This window comes from Ammospiza caudacuta, chromosome 1, assembly GCF_027887145.1.
Source record: "Ammospiza caudacuta isolate bAmmCau1 chromosome 1, bAmmCau1.pri, whole genome shotgun sequence".
NCBI classification, from domain to species: Eukaryota; Metazoa; Chordata; class Aves; order Passeriformes; family Passerellidae; genus Ammospiza; species Ammospiza caudacuta.
Window position 1 is genome coordinate 79724418 of NC_080593.1, and position 6125 is coordinate 79730542.

Sequence of the window (6125 nt, forward strand, 5' to 3'; positions counted from 1 at the left end):
ATCATATGTGGCACCACTTACCAGGCTAAAATCTAAACTATGCAACATGTGACTAAAAAGCATGTGGCTTTCCCAACGCTATCGCACTGCTGGGGTACTTGGCAGTATATACCCAACAAGTCAGGCAACCATACAGACTGCTTCATTCCTATTCTGCAGAAGACAATACCAAACACATCAAAAGAGATCAGACTATTATTTATATCCTAAGACACGAGGTTTTTATTAATAAAACTGTTTCCTCTGAGTTAAATTCCATTAACTGTACTTAAGACAGAATTACTACACATCTTGCTCCCAGGCAAAACCTGACCATTCCACATGTGTTACAAATCAGTATCTCTTTACATTTATTGGTGTGCAGACGAAAGCCAAAGATTTCTTTTCAGATTCTGGCAAGTCAGGAATCTTTCATGTTTGAGGAATCTCATGGCTATCAATTTATTTCTATCTTAAACTTATGAATTTTCATACCAAATAACCAGTAGATACATTTTAATATTAATCACATTTCTCCATCTTGAAGTAAGAAGCTTAGGTGGTACCACTTTTAGGGAAGAGAACTGTGAGATACAAGATATTGCAAGGAAGACTTTAAAGTCCTTTCCATTCCGCATAAGGTTTCCCCCCTTCTTCCCCCTGCATATTTTTTTAATCTCGAAAGCATTTCCTACTAATGCATGAAACCCCCATTATGCTGCATATGGTTTCTATTATCAAGTCTATAATGCTTTCAGGAATTTCTTTGATTTTTCTGGTTGTTACCTCATTCTTTTCATTCCTTATTGACACAGAAGCAGCAACCCAAGTCATTCCTAAGTATCTTTCTTTAGTTATAAATCAGTCTCCATACTTCTGTAGCGTACCTCAAAATGGCTTGCCTTTGCTACCCTTGTATGAATAAAGGAAAGGCCTTGAATATTGGTTGATTATTATACTCTTCATTATGTATTTGAAGATCATCCAGTTTTCTTATTTGAAGAGCTAGATTTTACCCATTAAATTTACACTGCACCCATGGACACTACGCTTGCACCTACGCACCTAGATCAAGACCTGGGATTTGTGCACAAACGTGTACAAAAAACTGCAGAATACTCTTCATAGAGATGGGACCAAAAAAAAAAAAAGAAAGAAAAAAAACCAAACAAAAGCCCTCCAAAATTCTTGTTTTCAAAATTTCAAAATTAGTAAATTAGTGCAAGATCAGCTTTCAATGGCAGATTTCCAAATAATTACTAACTCAATGGTAGCTGAGTGTCTAAAACTGTAACCACACAGAACTCACCCAAGATTTCATGGGAAGGCCTGTTTCTACCCTGCAACCAGCTTTTTTTTTTTCCTACCCTGCTCAGTGTGTGCCACTGGGCCATGGGTAGGTGCTGGCACAAGGGAAGAATTCACCATTGTTCGACAGAAGCCGTCGTGTACGCAGGAGGTTCTGCTGAAGGACTTCATGGTTCACTGCATGGGCCAAAGCTACCAGTGGAACACAGCACAAACAGAAGCAGCTTCACTTGGAAAATACAATTTATTCCACAGACTTGATTTTGAAAGATCAAAACACAAGTACTTGAGGACTGGAGACAGCTCTAGACATGGCTCGGGAATTATGGAGGTTGCACACTCTGTAGACTTAGGGTAAGGGTATGCACCAAAGGTATTCCACTTTCTGAAATAAATCAAATAAGTCAACCTTGTATCACCATGTTGCTTTAGAGGGTGTTGCATCTCAAATGCAATGATGTATAGAAGAGGGCGGGGTGGGGAGAAAAAAATTTCACCTGATCATTGCTTCAGGCAATAACTTGAACAGTGATTTTACCATTTTCACCCTTTTAATGTTGATTTTAACTGGATATGATACACTCAGAGTTTGAAATTAACATAAAAAAACTGCTGCATGATTGCATTTTGGCAGCTACGTACAATTAGGGAAATATAGGGAGTATTACACAATCAGCTATTCCATACATGAAGCATACAAGAATAGACAGAGCCATCACGAATTTCCCAATATTTTGTGTTTATTCAGTCCACCGATCAGAGTTGGTGCTCCCTGGCTAAACTGAAACAGCTGGACAAAAAGAAAATATCCACTGCATACAATCCACTAGCAAGGGAGATCACAAAGCAAAGCTTCTCCCTCAAATGAAGTTGTGGGAGACAATGAGTAGACAGCAAGTGCAAAAACCTTCGGCCATGTTCTCGCTTCTTCTCTTTCTTCACCCCTGAACGTTATCCAGAATTCTCAGAAACAGCCTGAATACAAAAGGATTGTGTTGGACAAGGTATCTCCCCTGGAGAGAGCAGTAGCAGCAGATGCTGCATCTTCCTTCAGTATGGCACTCCCACTTCAGACTCTCCCTGGCTAATGGGGAACATCTACACAGGAAAAAAAACCCTCAGTGTTTGAAGCCTGGCCACCAGTTTAGGTGGTGCCTGGCAAGCATCTGGCAAGCAGAGAGGGGACATTTAGACATTTTTTAGGGCTCTGATGGCTTCTTCAGAGGAGATCTTAATTGGAAACACTGGAAATATCAAGTAATTGCTATGCAAGGAGCCTTGGGGTGTATGTTTTCTAGTGAATGTTCATCACCCTCGAGGGGAAGCAATAAAATCCACTGCCATCGCCTGTTTAGCAGCCCACTGGCAATATTCTTTTGTCAGCTTTAACTCCAGCCTGACTAACACACCAGTTGTCTTCTGCTAGAAACCGTCATTAGCTTACAAAATCATACATTTCAAACAGGCTTAAGCATGCTCCCTCTAGAAAGAGATATATCCGAATTTTAGACAAGAGCCGGGAAAGAAGAGTGGTGAAGAAGGAACAGGCACCGATGCCAGCATCGAGACGCAACAATTCGAACAAAAGAGATCTCAAGATGTCGCACTAACACGCACGCACACAATCTTCCTCTTGATAGATTGCTTCCCCTCGGCAGAGGGAGATGCGATGCTCCAGAAGAGCGCCCGCCCGGGCACGCAGAGCACGCGTGTGCCTCCCAGACGGCCGGAGCCGGGCCGGGAGCGCGTCCCTGCGGTGGGGCTGCTCCGGGGCTCTGCCGCCTCTGCGGCACGTACGCGCCGCCCGCCTCGCCCTCTCTGCTCAAGGGACCCCCGAGCGACCCCAGGCCGCTGCAGAGGGACCCCTGCCCCGGCTCCTGTCCCCAAGGCCGCTGCAGAGGGACCCCTGCCCCAGCTCCTGTCCCCAAGGCCGCTGCAGAGGGACCCCTGCCCCGGCTCCTGCCCCTCAGGCCGCTGAGAGCAGCAGGGGCGGTGTTGGAGCCCGCCCCGGGGGAGCTCAGGGGGTGCTCGCACCCGCGGGCGCTCGCCTGCCGCCCACCGAACCCGAGGGGGCGGGCAACGGGCCGGCCTTTTCCCCTTCCTAAACGCCGAATTTTGTGTGGGTGAGGTGAGGGGGGGCACGGGTCCGCTCCGCCACCGCGCACAGCAACAGACGCCAAGCTCAGCCTGGCTCAGCGCGGGGAGGGAAGGGTGCGGGGTACGACTGGGACACCCCGATGAGTCCCGGGGCTGCCGAGGGCGGCCGGGGGGAGCCCGGGGCTCGGGGAGCTGAGGGAGCCGCCTTTGTTCCGCCGCCGGCCCCGGCCGCGCCGCCGCCTCCGCGCATGCGCCGGGCGCAGACAAAGGCGCGGGCAGGGCGACGGGGGCTTCCCGCATCCCTCCTCCACCGCATCCCTCCTCCATCCTCATCCCTCCTCCATCCTCATCCCTCCTCCACTCCGCATCCCTTCTCCACTCCGCATCCCCCCTCCACTCCTCCCCGCTCCACTCCGCACCCCCCTGTCGCCCCGCATCCCCCCGCGCGGCGCCCACCCGGCGTGGCAGGAGGGCGGGGGTGTCCCGGGGGTGTCCCGGGGGTGTGCGTGTGTCCGCCTCCCTTTCCCCCGCGTGTGCCGCCACGCCCAGCTGAGGCGCGGGAAGAGCGCCCTGCGGGTGCCGCGTTCCAAAGACACGCGTGTGCGTGGGGAAGAGGCGACACGGCGCGTCGTGAGGGGAAGGGGGGGAAAAAAGGTCGAGGGGAGTCGTAGCTTTCTTTGGTGGGGGGAAAACCAGAGGGTCGATGGGGACCTGTGGGGAGCGGAGGGCGGCAGTCGGTGAATATTCATGGACCAGGCGCATCGGGGCGTAGTGCGGGGGGCAGCAGCAGCAGTGGCGGTCCCTGTCGTGTTTGACGGCGGGTCCGTGCCCCTGCTCGGGCAGCCGAGCCCCGGCGTGTGCCGCCCGGCCGGGAGCAGCGCTTCAAACCCGCCGGCGCGCCCACGCGCACGCGTGACCGCGGAGGCAGCGCCGCTTCCGCGCCACAATGGGCAAGCGACAATCGCCTTGTCGCCGGCCACAATGGGCGAGCGCCGCTGGCCGCTCCTCGCCCGCCCCGACGCCCCCCGCAGCCCGCGGAGCGCCCCAGCAGCCGCCCGGAGCCCGCAATCCCCCTGCAGCACCGCCGCCCCCCGCCCAGCCGCCCTGCCATCTTCCTGGCGCCGTGCGTGCTCTTCTCCCAGCGCTTCCTTTCATGGAGAGCTTGGGGCATCTTCCTTTTTCCCCTTTTTTTCCCCCCTTTTTTTTCTCTTTTTATTTTAAATTATTGTTATTAATTAAGGAGACTCCCTTTGGAAACAGGCTAAAAGCGCCGAAAAGAAATTGGACATAAACCACTATTATTCCCACCACACCCACCGCTACCCCCACCCTTCCCCAGGAGAGCCTTCCCGGGCATTTAAATCTCACGGAATCGCCTTCGGTCCGTTGTGTGCCTCGATCCCGCTCCCAGGTGGTCCCCTCTCGAGGAATCGAGCTCCTCGCAGCGATATTCCTAAAATGTGCCCGGGCAGGCGCCTCCCGGGCTGCTCCGCTCTCTCTGCTCTTACCGATTCACACGCGCATCTCCCCTCCCCACAAATCGAGACACAACGGAAGGGGGGGAAATGATAAAAATGGCAAAGCTCTCGCGGGCTGCTGTGTAAATGGCATAAGTGAAACACACCGCGTCTTACCTTTTTGTGTTTTTCCTCTGTCCCTGTCGGTGTGTTTGTGTGCTGGGGTGTCACAAAGAGAGTCCCGGGCAGCCCAGAGCCCCCTCGCCTCGCTCGGAGCGCTGTGGCTCTCGCCCGCTCGCTCGCCGGGACCGGAGTGCCTAGTGCCTGCTGGAGCACTGCCGCCGCTACCGCGGCTGCTGCCTCTGCATTTCTCACTCTCTCCCCCTCCCTCTTTCCCTCCCTCCCCCCTTCCCTGTGACAGTCTGTGGGCAGTTCAAAAGCCACACGCTTTATTTATTTATTTCCCGCGCTGGCGGGCGGGGGATGCGCTGCGCGGCGCTGGCGCTTAGGGGGCGCACGGACCCCACGTTTAAATACCGGCCGTGCAGGGGGGGCCGGACCGCGGCTCCGCGAACGCACCTTGTAGCATTACACCCCCACACCCCTCAAACAAAAAAAAAAAAAAAAAAAAAAAGGGAAGGGAGCGGCCAGGCTCGCTGCCCCGAGGAGAGCGGGCGCGGCGCGGCGAGGTGCGGGGCGCTCCGCGACCCTCCGCGCCCGAAGCGCGCCCGGCGGAGCTGGGATGCTGCGCGGCGGAGGGAGCGGGCGAGCCGGGCCGCCTGCCTACACCTGCAGCCCTTCTGGGGAGCGGTAAAGCCGCTCGCACGGCGGAGAAGGGCCGCACGGGCGGAGGAGACTAAAAATTCCCGAGCCTGGATGCTCCTGGCACGCTTAAGGAGAGGGTCTGCCGGTTAAACACAAAAGGCAGCAACACATAGAGGAAAGCAACACATTTCTCAGGAGAATGGATCTCTCCCGGGCGCTCCTGCAGCTGAAGAGCTGGCCTGAACGTCGCTGGGGCTTCAGGACTGGTATCCCTCCAGATCTCCCCCTGTTCCAAAGCATCCCTGGGGCCGCCACAGCACAACCGAGGGCGCTGCCCGCACTTTCCCACCGCCCTCTTTTTACAGCCCGGCTGTGGCGGGGCCGGGCGCGCCCCGCTCGCTGCTCCGCGCCCGCTCCGCGCTGCGGGAGCCCGGCAAAGGCGGCGGCGGCGGCGATGCGCGGAGCTGGGGCGCCCTCTGCTCCCCAAGCTGGGCTGGACTGTGCCGGGCCGGGCTGGGC

At 54.9% G+C, this 6125-nt stretch overlaps 1 protein-coding gene across 2 annotated transcripts in view; it reads right to left on the reverse strand.

Moving 5' to 3' along the window:
• Positions 1 to 5223, reverse strand: part of BASP1 (brain abundant membrane attached signal protein 1) — a 51390-nt gene extending 46167 nt beyond the window's left edge. Inside the window, exon 1 of one of the 2 annotated variants that reach the window (XM_058809926.1) lies at positions 5019 to 5223. The gene's annotated coding sequence lies outside the window, so the exon portion shown is untranslated. Of the gene's footprint in view, positions 1 to 4752; positions 4891 to 5018 lie in introns of those variants that run through there. The other variant, XM_058809935.1, reaches the window with a different exon arrangement.
• Between the last annotated feature and the right edge of the window lie 902 nt (positions 5224 to 6125).